Here is a 14,858-nt window from a genome sequence, read left to right as displayed (position 1 = left end):
GGCGTCGGCGTCACTCGCGATCTTACTTCATCATCGGTGGTGTGCATTGTCCGGATTATGAAGCGCACATCATTTCTGTTGTTTCTAATTATGTTCAGTCAAAAGTTTGGGGGGGGGTAGGGGGGGTTGTGAGAGGGCGGGGGGGGTCTGAGGTGCGTCTTATAATCAATCAGCTGTAAAACGCAGCTATTCCTTGTATTTTACCAAGCCCCGCTGGGCTAAATAGCTCTTTTTCAGAAGCGAGCTGGCCATTAAATGATAGCTCAACGAAGTGTTTAGTGGCGGACAAATACTCTAAACGCGTGTTCATTCTAAATGTGGAGGCAGAAAAAAACACAGAGAGAGAAAGAACATGCAAACTCCAAATACACAGCAGGCGTCAGAGTCGGGATCGAACCCACGACCTCCTGTATACCAGGCGAGGGAGTTAACATCTCTTCACCATGCAAACTCCAAATACACAGCAGGCGTCAGAGTTGGGATCGAACCCACGGCCTCCTGTAGACCAGGCGAGGTAGTTAACATCTCTCCACAATGCAAACTTAAAATACACAGCAGGCGTCAGGGTCGGGATCGAACCCACGACCTCCTGTATACCAGGCGAGGTAGTTAACATCTCGTCACCTGCAACTGTGGTCACAAACCAAAAGCGAGCCATGGAACCCACAACAACGACGACTCAATCCTCGATTCACAAATACGAAATGCAGGAGGCATCATCATCATCATCACAGCGCCGATTCATCACTCCGCCACGTATCCTAATGCAGTCATCCGGCTCATGCCACCGCTTCGATGTAACACCCACGGCCCATTGATCGCTCGACATCAACATCAGCAGCCATGGGGAGAAGAAGACTCCGGGACTGGGATAGCGTCGAGGATGAGCGGTCCCAGCGTCGCGCTGCGTTTGGCAAAAAAAAGAAAAACGCGCGTTCAATGTTTGGTTACTGCGTGCCCACTGGGACCCACTATGCCCGATTCTCACAGCGTCTGGTTGCGCTTTGCCCGTGTCGTATTTTACCCCTGTGTGTCTGTGGAGATATGTGGGGAGCGCTTAGCGCGCTGGGCGACAAAGCCAGCGGCCCAAGTTCGATTCCCGCTCACGACCAACACCAGTGACGATTATCTGAACCGGTCCTGGGCCTCCCCTAAGTCGACTCAGCCACTGAGGAGACAAAGGCAGCCGGGCGTGGTGCTGGTCACCCACCCTCTCGTGTACCGTGCCGGCCTTCATAGGTGCTCGCTAAATCGCACTTGTCCCAGCCGTATGTGGAGGCTATACGGGGGACCATTGTCTTTGACCTGTTTATATGTTTCCAGAAATAATAATAAAATTGACCATTTGTTTGGGGCGAATGTCTTACTGTTCCGGTACGTAATACAATCCGGAAACTGTGTAATGGACAGTATGCCATACGATGCAGAATGATATTTATTATACAGCTGACAGCCCCAGCTATTGTAGATCGTAAGAAAGATTTGAGTGAAAAGCTAATTTGGTTTCGCCTCCTCCTCCTCCTCCTCCCATTGTCATCGATTCGTCTGTCTGTTTATCTAAAACCTGATATTTCTGTGTGTTTGTGCGAGCGCTCCGCACTGTGCTTCCCTATTGTCAATTGTGAACTTAAATTGCTGGCCCCATCTCGGTTCACTCTCTCGAAACCCCTCTTCGGATTTCAGTGCCATTTATAAGCGAAACGCATCTCGCCCGTTGATATTGACTGAATGACTAAACATAAATATATACTTGAATGAATTTAAGAAATAATCATTCGGGCATGAAAGTAGAGACGGGGTGGTTTTGGCAAACCTGAGTTCGATTCCCGCCCATGGCTACAGCATCAGTGGTGGGTGATGGCTGGACCGGTACTGAACATTCTCTCCGTTTATCGGACCCCCCCATGCCCAGTGTGGTGAAGGATGATCAAACTAGCCACATGACCATTGTTTGAATTGAGAATGGCTGAAGTTGTATTATCTTATTCTCAATAACCACGCTTTCGAGCGACTCTGAGTTTGGCTCTGAGCTTGGCTCCGCGCCTCTGAGTTGTGGCCGTTACGTCCGCAAATTTGCGCGCGTTATAAATTGCATTATTATTAATATTATAAGATGCACTTTCCCCCCCCCCCCCCCCCATGTATTTTAAAGCAAAAGTTTGTAACATTTCTGAGCGTCTTATAATCCACGTAACACGGTATTATTACTCCGCATATTAATAGCCGTATACTTCGTGACAATTTTCCCGTGGTGACCGCTACTGCTGCTGAGCCGCCCGAATGTGGCAATCGTCGTCATCGTCATCATCGCCATCAGGCAGCAGCAGCAGTGAGACTGACGCTTCTGGGAGGTGCGTCTTACTTTCCGGGAGCGTCTTGCAATCACGGCGAATGCGCAATTGCCGCAACAGCCGCAATGACCGCTATATTATTGAGCCTCCCAAATAGCCACCACCATCATCACCACCATCATCATCAGCAGCAGCAGCAGCCGCAGTGGCAGCACCGATGTGGCTACGTTTGAACGCGGCCAGGAGTCTTAAACCGGAGTAAAAAAACACGCCCTTGAGTAATGACACGGGGTAATTAAGAGGACCCGCACGCCATCATTGTGTTCTGTGTGGTTTGCAGTGAGCACACAGGCTGCAGCGGTCGCCCGCTGAATAGAGCGATCGGTCAGTCCCAATACCCAGGGGGTGTGGGTGTTGGTGCCAGAATAGCTGAGGGTGTGGAAGGGGTGGGGTGTAGAGAGAGAGTTGGGTGACTCGGGAGGAAGCGATGGTCGGGCAGCTATCATCCTGGACGGACAGTCGCCTTCCCATTCGTTCAGGACCACAAATTTACGTCCCCGTCGTCATCGCCTGCAGTCACGCGAGTTGCCGTTTGGACCCGACGAGACTCAGACAAATTTTTGACTTTTAAAGAACTTGTAGCTGAGCGGAGTTTACGAGAACTCGAAAACAAACACTGCCGCCCAACTAAATTTCGATTTAAAGCTTTCGTGACTGCAGGGATTCAACTTCTTGGTTCTTTCGGTAAAGTCATCACGTAGAAGGGAAATAATAAAATAATAAAAATACAACATAATAAAAAATCAAACATAAAAATATATATATTATTTTATTATGTTTAATTTTTCTTATTTTATTATTTCCCTTCTACGTGACTTTACCGAAAGAACCGCCCAACGAGTACGGATTCCTGCAGTCACGAAAGCTTCAAATCAAGATTGAACCGCCTCTGCGTGGATGGTTTCCACACAACAGTTAGATCTTTTAACAGACTGCGAGACAAGAAAGCTCAGCTGATCGAGTACATTTCCTCTCGCCTTAGCAGTCCGCCTGCTGCAATGTTCCACCTGAGGACGATGGCTTGTGTTGCTATCGAAACGTCGTGATCTGTTGTTATTTTTTCTACCTACGTGACTTTACCGAAAGACCCACAGAGTATAAACACCGCCTTGTTGTGAAAGACCCAGCTCAGCAAGATCCCTCTGGTTTCGATCTTCCACGTAGCTCACGGTCCACTCCGAAAAATCGCATCCACGACACAGACCGTGGCAGTATTAGATGCTGGCTACCTGATGCACAAATGGAAACTTTTTTTTTTTTAACTCCAGTCGTCCTCTTTGGTTTCTTCGGTAAAGTCACGTAGGTAAAACAAAAAAATAAAATAAATGAAAACAACTAAATTAAATCACGACGTTTCGGAGGCAACACAAGCTTCCTACCTACGCGACTTTACCAAACAAAAACAAAGCGTATGAATCCTTGCAGTCACGAAAGCTTCAACTCTAGAATCTCTCCGGTCGTGTGCGACTGTGGGTCACCCAGAACGATGTGTGACGAGGGAATGCCACGATCCACAAATGCGAAAGAGACATCACAGCCATGAACCAGAGGTGGGACAAAGTCATTGTTATGCAAGTCCAAGTCGAGTCGCAAGTCATCAAATTCATGACTCGAGTCTGACTCGAGTCCAAGTCACATGACTCGAGTCCACATCTCATAGGTGGGACAAAGGCATTGTTATGCAAGTCCAAGTCGAGTCGCAAGTCATCAAATTCATGACTCGAGTCTGACTCGAGTCCAAGTCACATGACTCGAGTCCACATCTCATAGGTGGGACAAAGTCATTGTTATGCAAGTCCAAGTCGAGTCGCAAGTCATCAAATTAATGACTCGAGTCTGACTCGAGTCCAAGTCACATGACTCGAGTCCACATCTCATAGGTGGGACAAAGTCATTGTTATGCAAGTCCAAGTCGAGTCGCAAGTCATCAAATTCATGACTCGAGTCTGACTCGAGTCCAAGTCACATGACTCGAGTCCACATCTCATAGGTGGGACAAAGTCATTGTTATGCAAGTCCAAGTCGAGTCGCAAGTCATCAAATTCATGACTCGAGTCTGACTCGAGTCCAAGTCACATGACTCGAGTCCACATCTCATAGGTGGGACAAAGTCATTGTTATGCAAGTCCAAGTCGAGTCGCAAGTCATCAAATTCATGACTCGAGTCTGACTCGAGTCCAAGTCACATGACTCGAGTCCACATCTCATAGGTGGGACAAAGTCATTGTTATGCAAGTCCAAGTCGAGTCGCAAGTCATCAAATTCATGACTCGAGTCTGACTCGAGTCCAAGTCACATGACTCGAGTCCACATCTCATAGGTGGGACAAAGTCATTGTTATGCAAGTCCAAGTCGAGTCGCAAGTCATCAAATTCATGACTCGAGTCTGACTCGAGTCCAAGTCACATGACTCGAGTCCACATCTCATAGGTGGGACAAAGTCATTGTTATGCAAGTCCAAGTCGAGTCGCAAGTCATCAAATTCATGACTCGAGTCTGACTCGAGTCCAAGTCACATGACTCGAGTCCACATCTCATAGGTGGGACAAAGTCATTGTTATGCAAGTCCAAGTCGAGTCGCAAGTCATCAAATTCATGACTCGAGTCTGACTCGAGTCCAAGTCACATGACTCGAGTCCACATCTCATAGGTGGGACAAAGTCATTGTTATGCAAGTCCAAGTCGAGTCGCAAGTCATCAAATTCATGACTCGAGTCTGACTCGAGTCCAAGTCACATGACTCGAGTCCACACCTCTGCCATGAACTAACTCCGCTGTTCCTACTGACGCGTTTATCTGCTCGCTTCACCAACCTGAATGTGAAATTTCAGTCGTCGTTTCTGCGTCGACATCAACAGCCGTGGGACGGGAATAAGAGACGCTAGACGAACATTTACAGTTTCTAGATTTGAAGCTTTCGTGACGGCAAGGATTCATATTCTTAGGTTTTTTTCGGTAAAGTCACGTAGGTAAAAAAAATTAAATAAAAATTAATAAAAGGTAAATAAAAATAAAATAAAAAATCACGACGTTTCGGAGGCAACACAAGCTTCCGTCTTCAGGTGGAACCGTCACAGCACGATTGCTGTATCAAGTACATTTTTTACCTACGTGATTTTTTTTACCTACATGACTTTACCGAAAATAACTAAGAATATGAACATTTACAGGCTCGTCATCTCTAATTAGACTGCCACGAATCTCTTTTTGACAGATGTCCAGCATGGGGCGGCTCATCAAGTTACAACAATAGCAAACAATGCAAACAAAGAACCAATACTAGTGCACAGAAGAGAAAGTGGTGAGCAAGTCACGAAGAAGAAATCTATTACACCAGCCCACAGGGGATTCTTGTGTCCGTCCGTCCGTCGTGAACCCAAAAATGGGAGGAGTGGGGCTGGGTGGAGAGGGGAGGGTGAAGAGGGGCTGGGTGGGGAGGGGCCGGGTGGGGAGGGGAGGGTGGGGAGGGGCTGGGTGGGGAGGGTGGGCTGGGTGGGAGATGGGAGGGGTGGGGCTGGGTGGGGAGGGGCTGGTCACCCCGTGGTGCCCTTTTAAAACTCAACGTTTAACCTACTCACGCCGGCTTGTGCCCGCCCTCACAGTCGGCCATATTTGCGGAATACACCACGCCGCCGTTGACCCTGGCCATTGACCGAGCAACCCAACGTTCCTACCAGCTCCCTCCGCAGGAATGTGTTAAAATGTGCATTATATAAGTCCGATTTATCAAGATTGGACGAGACAGAACCAACACCTCTATGCAGTAACAAACAACAAAACAGTCCCAGGCCACACCAATTGCGAGGATGAACGCAAGTTTTGTTGTTGTCGTTGTTGTGAAGTTTCAATGAGCTGCTCGAGCAAAGGGATTTGGCTGCACAGCGACAGACGAGTACCGATTTCTGAGCGCTCCATTCGAGCAGCAATCCATTGATGAGTTCAAGGTCATTCAAGGTCAAGCTTCAAATCTAGAATCAAGGTCATTTTGTTTCACCAGGTGGGTGATGGGGAGGGGGGGTTGGAAACCCTGGGACCAGGGTAGAGTCGCTTGTTTGCATTGCGATTTGCTGATGAAATGCGCTTGATAATGTGGATAGATTTAAGTCTCGGTTTGAAAAAAAACATTTTCTTAAGTCAGTTTATTCTATTTAGCTTCTGCTTCTCTCTTGGACTCATCCTTATTCTTACAAGACGCCCTGAGACATTAGTGAAAGGCGCGTTATAAAATAATTGTAAATTTTGTATTCTTATGTTTATAAAGAGTGACCCGGGCCAACAACATCACACCAGCAAAACAAATCACGCGAAATAAAGTACACAAATGAAACAAGCAAATAGAGAGAAACAAACACCTCTATCCCTAATAATAAAAAAAACAAATGTTTGGAAGGAGTAAGATCGCGTCAATATAAATGTGTCTTTAAACCCGCCACCTATCCGACACAGCCAATTAAGTAGAGTTCGTCACTCTTTGGTGCTTTCGCTAAAGTCACGTAGGTATAAAATAACACAAATCACGACGTTTCGGGCGCAACACAAGCATCCATCGTCAGGTGAGAAAGCCTCAGCAGCAGACCATGCTTTCCAACCTGATGACGGACGCTTGTGTTGCGCCCGAAACGTCGTGATTTGTTTTATTTTCTACCTACGTGACTTTACCGAAAGAACCAAAGAGTATGGATTCTTGCAGTCACGAAAGCTTCAAATCAAGATTGAACCGGTGCCTATGTTGGAGAGTAAAATCCACAACATTTACAATCTCCTCCCTCGATCCTATAAGAAAATGTTTCACCCTTTCTGGCAATAACACGGTTGTGTTAAGATGCTAAAACACCAAACTGAAACCTTTTGCAAGGAATCGTGTCTGCGTTAACCGCATGTGATTGTGGTGAATATGCAACAACAAAAACATGCTCTGGTTGTACAAGATGCATTTGTCTTTGAAACTGATTGGTCCACACCAGAGACAGCTTTCTTTAGAACCTAGTCTCAAACAAAAAGTTAGACCAGAGGACGCCAAAAGGCGGACAGCGCAACGACAATGCCACTGTCCAGGACATTGAGAATTCGGGGTGAGTAGCTACATCATGGGACTTCCATTGCAAGTGTCAAAATATAACAACAGGTGTTACCTTTTCTGGCGACAAAACAGTTGTGTTAATCTGTTAAAACACCAAACGTAAACCTTTTGCAAAGGAATCGTGTCTGCATTAACCAAATATGCTTGTGGTGAACATGCAAACAGAAAAACACGCTCTGGTTGCATGTGATGCATTTGTCTTTGAAATTGATTGGTCCACACCAGAGACAGCTTTCTTTAGAGCCTCGTCTCGCTACCGGTGTTCGCCCAGAGGACGCCAAAAGGCAAAATGTTCCAGTTTGGTGTTTTAACATATTTACACAAACCCTGTTTCATTGCCAGAAAGGGTAAACCCTATTTTATATTTTGATACTGGCAACCCACAGCAGACATTCCTAGGAGAAAATAAATAAATACTGGGCTAGCTGAACGCAGTGCAGATTACATGTTTTGCTTTTCCTCTTAATACTGCTCCATTAATTCGGTATTCAAACTGACGGTCATGGTCACACTGGGCAGTACTTTTATGATAGTTGTGATTATCTTAACTTCTGTTTCTGGGTTTTGTTTTTTCAAAATATATACCGGTGTTGTTTGTAGGTTATTGGTTTCACGATGTTTGCGTTCATACCTCTTCCAGTAGCTAAAATAAATATCAAACACCAAAAATAAAAGAGAGATATCACGATGTCCCTCGATACTGTCACGTGAGAGAGAGAGAGAGGGCAGAGGTCGCAACCGAGTACCCGATACCCGTACTTTACCCGATACCCGGTTACCCGTACCCGGCCGGGTACGGGTATCCGTTTGCGACCCTGGTGCGGCCGGGTTCGGGTAGGCCGTGAGTCACCGGTGAGTAACCGTTTGTCACTCATTTCGGGTAGGGTACGGGTACGGGTAGCGTACGGGTACCCTTACCTGGCCGGGTACGGGTACGGGTACCCGTTTGCGACCCTGGTGCGGCCGGGTACGGGTACGGGTAAGGAATCAAAACCCGTTTGCGACCTCTGAGAGAGGGGGGGGGGGGAGGACACGTGCCAAGGATCGTGCGTTACAATCACATTGATGGATGTGGCGGCTGAGGGGGGGTGGGCAGGGAGGGGAGGGGTAGTGGGGGTGTGGGGGTCACCCCCCCCCCACCTGCCACCAACACTCGCACGCCTCCCTCGAGCGATGTGGCAGCAGACGAGCGGTGCCTCGCGTCGCAGATACAGTTACACGTGGGGGGGGGGGGGGTCAGCCCTTGATTGTGTGCGGGAAACAAAGAGCGGCAGGTGTGTGTGTGTACACGTGTGTGTACTAGTATGTGTGTACACGTGTGTGTGTGTGTGTGTGCCTGGTGCGGTGCGTAAACATCGCTACTGGGGGAGACAAAGGCGGCCGGGCGTGGTCTTGGCCACGCAAGCCATCGCGTGCCGTGCTGGCCTTATAAGGTGCTGCTCGCTAACTGCACTTGGCCCAACAGTATGTCACGGCAATGCGTGGGAATCTTTACCTTTGCACGTGTGTTCGCACACACGCACACGCACGCACACGCACGCACACGCGCACACACACACACGCACACACACACACGCGCTATTGAGAATGTATCCGCCACCGGTTGTATCTCTGCTCCGGTGGACAAGGCTTGGGGCCGTTTTCAGAGTGAGTTCGGGTCCGTGGTGCACACAAACAAAACAAAGATCCCCTGTATCAGACTGTTGGCGCTGTTGGCGAGCACCTATAAAGGCCGGCACGGCACACGAGGGGGTGGGTGGCCAGCCCCACGCCCGGCCGCCTTTGTCTCCCTAAGTTGCGATTTTTACACACCGCACCAGACACTCATTTGAGGTGGAGTCGACCTAGGGGAGGCCCATAACCGGTTCAGACAATCGTCACCGGTGTTGGCCGGCCAGAAAATCAAAAAAATGTTGTTGACCAGTGTAATTAGCCATCATAGGACCTCCTTTGCCAGTACCAAATATGATAATCGGGTTTTTACCCTTTTTTCTGGCAACAAAACAGGTGTTAAGTTGTTAAAACACCAAACTTAAACCTTTTACAAGGAATCATGTCTGCATTAACCACAATACTTGTGGTCAAAATGCAAACAAAAAACACTCTGATAATACACCGTTTGAGACGAGGCTCAAAAGAAAGCTGTCTCTGGTGTGGGCCAATCAGTTTGAAGGACAATGCAAATATTATCAGTGTGTTTTTTGTTTGCATTTTGACCACAAGCATTGTGCTTAATGCAGGCATGATTCCTTGTAAAAGGTTTCAGTTTGGTGTCTTAACAACGTAACACCTTTGTTGTTGCCAGATAAAAGGGGAAAAACCTATTCTCATAATAGGTAGCCAGTGCAGCTCATCGTGTTTCGAACGCAAATGATGGGCGACGTTTCAGGCAATGGCCCTTCTTGACATATCCTTGAAGACCCCTCCCCTTCAATTGTCCATTGAGTTCCTTGGCTTGGGTGTTACACGACCACCACACCCCCATGCCCCATGATACCACCACACACTCACTTGTCACCCACACTCGCTTATTTCAGTTGCAGCTTTTTTGTTTTGTTAAACGTGATGCACAAACGCGCCTTAAAGCCCTGTGTTTTCCTTGAATTAGGGATTATACGGGCGGTAAGGCACTAACTTTCACTGGAGTATAAAACGGTACGCGCCGCGCGTAATAATGTTATATGGTTGCACCCACAACAGTCTCGCGATCACGCGGGCACGAATCAACGCGTCGTGAGGTCCAAGAAAACGCGAGCTGGTGACTCTGCTCCACAGATGAAAGTAAACCCTGCCCGGTAACTCTCAAAGCCGTGGGGGGGTGGGGGCAACGTTGAACCAACGTCGGTCCAACGGCTCTAACCGCATGCCAACGTTGACCCAATGTTGTCTCAAAGTTGGCCCGTTTTACCGTGCATATTACGAATCGTAAAGCTGCACATTGAAGTCGAAAGCGAACGCAATAAAAAATAGAATGTTGTTCCTTCGATGTTGGCCAAGGCGATACGGAGCGGGGAATTCTCCGGCTTTTATTTACCAAATGGGCGCGCGGCTCGAGGAGTTTTTTTTACGAGAGAGCTTCAGTCGGCGTAGGGCGTGTGGATAAACTGATTTTCTCTCCCCACTCCCCACCGTCTTCATGACGGCTGTTAGGGGACATCCATTTAGTATGTACGCATGGAGGGGGGAGGGGTGGGTCAACCCAAACGTGTACCCTTGCGTATGGGGGGTCTACTGGCAATGTGCGTACGCATAGGAAACGGAGGGGGGGGCGGGGTGTGAAGAATCGATAATAATTTGTCAATATTGGCCTTCGACTGAGTTAGATAGTCCGGCGGTGGACTATTTGTTTGCTTAAACACGTGAATATTATTCATCCTTGATCGTTTCTGCGTGGATTAAATATCGGCCGTTCTACAAATTCGGGGGGGGGGGGGGGGTGCGTCAGGCGCACGTACGCAGGTGGGGGGGTGTAAAAAGTCCGCGTGTGTACAGGGAGGGGGAGAGGGGTCACGTTTTGACAGATTTTCGTGTACGTGCTCAATGGATGGTCCCTTACTGCTGTTCAGCGCTTCTGTTCGTCTCCTCTTGTTGATCTTCGCGGCGCTTTGGGCCATTTGCTTTGGCGTGAAAGGGACGCTGCGTTCAGTTACATTTGTCAATAACTCCACGGTCTTAAAAAAAATAGATATACGTATGTTATAGGCGAGGTTTCGAGCAATGGCCCTTCTTCATAGCACATGCGTAGGGAGCCCAGATGGGTAGTTGCGGATCGTAAGAGTTGAAGACTGCACTTTACAACGTGGCCTTTGGAATGATGTGCTATGAAGAAGGGCAATTGTCCGAAACGTCACCTATTTATTTTTTGTTTTCTTTACAGTGTTATTTTCCGACGAATGTGTTGAGTTTTTTGTTGTTTGTGAATTGTGCTAGTGCATCACTGCCAATGCGACATTAACAGCACCAAATAATTATAGATTTGAAGTTTTCATGATTGCAAGGATCCATAATACTCTTTGGTTCTTTCGGTAAAGTCACGTAGGTAAAAAAAAATGTAAATAAAAATGAAAATAACTCAATTAAATCACGACGTTTCGGGCGCAACACAAGCGTCCGTCACCAAATCATTTGTGTTGCATTAAAAACGAAATTACTGTTATTTCAACTAAGCAAGGCAACCCTGAGCTAAATAGCTCAACGAAGTGCATCATCATCATCATCGTGTGTAAATGTACAGCAGGAGCCAAACACTCTAAACGCGTGACGTTGATTTCAAATGTGGCAGAGAAAAAGCCGGGCCCGAACAAATTTATCCACGCGACCACGGCGAGAGAGAGAAAGACAAAATGCAAACACCTCCGATTACACTGGTCAAGACACTTTTTCTGGCATAAAGTATTCCAACGGATTTAAGGTAATTTTGGAGTGCTGATTCCAAATCTGGCATCAGTTTTTGTCTATCACATCAGGTTTTTGAGATATCAAATATTGCATTTTCAATAAAAACTGCAGAAGAAAAATATGAAATAAATGTGGATATCTACATAAAATGATATTATAAACACACTATCCTAAAAATACAGCACCATATTTTAACAGTAAAGCAGTCACTGACTCGCAACAACTTGCAATCATAAGTGACAGAGTTAATTTCTGGTAAAATCAATGAAAATGGGGTATGCCGATAGCATAAAAATGAGATGTGACAGAGAACATCTGAGATCAGATTTGTAATCAGCACCCTGAAATTAGTCTAAAACAGCTGCAAAAGTCCAGGCCAGAATTTTTATTTTTTGTTGACCAGTGAATTATCACGGTGGGCTAACGTGACGTTAACCATACACACAGCAGGCTGAGCGCCCCCTCCCCTCCCCTTCTAAATTTTCACTGTCAATTCAAAACCCGTTTGGTACAAAAACCGAGGAAGTGCGATTAAGGAGCGATAGGTTAGCTGTCCCAGCCCTTGTCTTCGCATACACACACACAGAGGTGGTGAGAGAGAGAGAGCCCAGAGCAGAATTCGCGATAAACACCAGCAGATCGTTATCGCTCGCTGCCCATTGTTTAGTGTTCGCCATTTGTTTAGAGTTTGTTCCACATTGACCGCGTGGCAGTCCCTCCTGCCCCAGCTCTCAGCTGTTCCATGCGGTTGGCCCCTTTAAAACGGGGGTCACGCTCAAGCAGCAGCGTTGATTATTATCACTGGCGAGCCCACTTCCTTCTCCCGGTTGGTCTGTCTGTCTGTCGAGGAGCGATTTAAACGACCAAAATTGTAATCATCATCATCATCAGCAGCAGCGTAGCTGAATGAAAACCTCTCCAGGCCGCAGCCTCCACACAACAGAAATGCGCACATGCCGTCAATAGCAACACACTGTGTGTGCGTGGTCTTAAAGCTGGGGGGGGGGAGGGTAATACAGCAGATGACGTTTCGGCCGATGGCCCTTCTCCATAGGCCAGTAGAGAGACAGAGTTGACAATAAGAGTTGGAGAGTTGGAGACCGCACTGGTGTATCCCATTGGGGGCCTGATGAGAATGACATAATGACATTTTAAAAGAGTTATTTTTATTACTAGTTTTTATGTAAATCGACATATGAGCATTTACTTAGCAGTAACGCTATTGTGTAACAAACAACCTTTTGACCATTCGAACGATCACAAAGTATGTCTACTCAACAATAATAAACTCAATATGGGACCTTTCAAGATGTCACAACACCAAACAGAATCATGTTTCATTGCCAGAAAAGGTAAAACCTATTATACTGGTAGGAACCTCCTTGTTACACCAGCCCACAGGGGATAGTTGTGTCCGTCCGTCGTGCAGGGAGGGGCTGGGTGGGGAGGGGCTGGGTGGGGAGGGGAGGGTGGAGAGGGGCTGGGTGGGGAGTTTGAGGCTGGGTAGGGAGGGGCTGGGTGGGGAGGGTGGGGAGGGACTGGGTGGGGAGGGTGGGGCTGGGTGGGGGGTGGGAGGGGTGGGGCTGGGTGGGGAGGGGCTGGTCACCCCGTGGTGCCCTTATAAAACTCAACGTTTAACCTACTCACGCCGGCTTGTGCCCGCCCTCACAGTCGGCCATATTTGCGGAATACACCACGCCGCCGTTGACCCTGGCCATTGACCGAGCAACCCAACGTTCCTACCAGCTCCCTCCGCAGGAATGTGTTTATATTTTAACACTTGTAAGAAAGCTCCCATGTTGTAGCTGCTCACCCCAAGCTATAAATGCCCTGATAGTGACATTGTCTTTGTGCTGTTCGCCTTTTGGCGTTCTCTGGTCTAACACCGTTTGAGACTTGGCTCAAAAGAAATCTGTCTCTGGTGTGGGCCAATCAGTTTCAAAGTCAATGCCAATATATTATCAGAGCGTACTCTTTGGTTCGTTCGGTAAAAGTCACGTAGGTAGAAAAATAAAAGAAAAAATTATAATATTATCAGAGCATGTTTTTTTGTTTGCATGTTTACCACACATACGTGTAGTTAATGCAGACAGGATTCCTTGAACAAAGATTATGTTTGGTGTTTTAACATCTTGACACAACTGTTTTATAGCCAGAAAGGATAAAACCTGTTGTTAAGTAATAAACTCGTTTAGATAAAAAAATAAAATGTTGCTAGAACGTCGCATTTTATCCACTCAACATAAGCGGCATTAATCAGAATCCCAATATGTATTTGTACTGGAGGAATCCGCTGAGTTAGAAAGCTCCTTTTTTCACAAAACCGTCCGAGTAGCGGCTGCTAAGAACGTTACAAACAACAAACAAAACAACAACAACAACCCCCACGGTGGTAGTGGTGCAAAGTACGGGGGGAGGCAAACAAACGCAGAGCGTGCAACACGTGGGATGGCTCGCGCGTGCGTGCGCGTGCACGTGATTGTTTACATTTCTGCGCAACAAGCCCCGGGTGTTGTTTTCATGCCACTGCTGCTGCTGCTGCTGCCACTGCTGCTGCTGGGGGAGGAGGTTTGAACAACAAGCAATCAGCAGCCACAATCGCGAAGACCCGCTGCGATGCTCTTGAAAAGGGGTCGCAAGTGAAACAGCAACAGCCAAGCAGTCGAAGCAGCAAGCGGAAATCATAAACGTGGATTCTCGGGATTCTTCGGATTGCCTTCAAATACCTGAATCTCAGAGAGGCAAACTAAAAGAATGTTTTTTTTTCGTTCACAAACAAAAAAAAATCACGATAACCGATACCAGCGGCTGGCTGGCATCGCGTTCTCGACAGTTCGCTATTATTACTTTTATTAATTTTAATTTCATTTTTTACCTACGTAACTTTACCGATAAAACCTAAGAGTATGCCTTGCAGTCACGAAAGCTTCAAATCTAGAATTAATACCCTCTACGGGAGGAATTTCCACCTGAAGATGGAAGCTTGTGTTGCCTCCGAAACGTCGTGATTCATAATTTTATTTTATTTC

The sequence above is a fragment of the Lampetra fluviatilis genome, chromosome 52, assembly GCF_964198595.1.
Source record: "Lampetra fluviatilis chromosome 52, kcLamFluv1.1, whole genome shotgun sequence".
NCBI lineage: Eukaryota > Metazoa > Chordata > Hyperoartia > Petromyzontiformes > Petromyzontidae > Lampetra > Lampetra fluviatilis.
Note: the sequence above shows the minus strand (reverse complement) of the source record.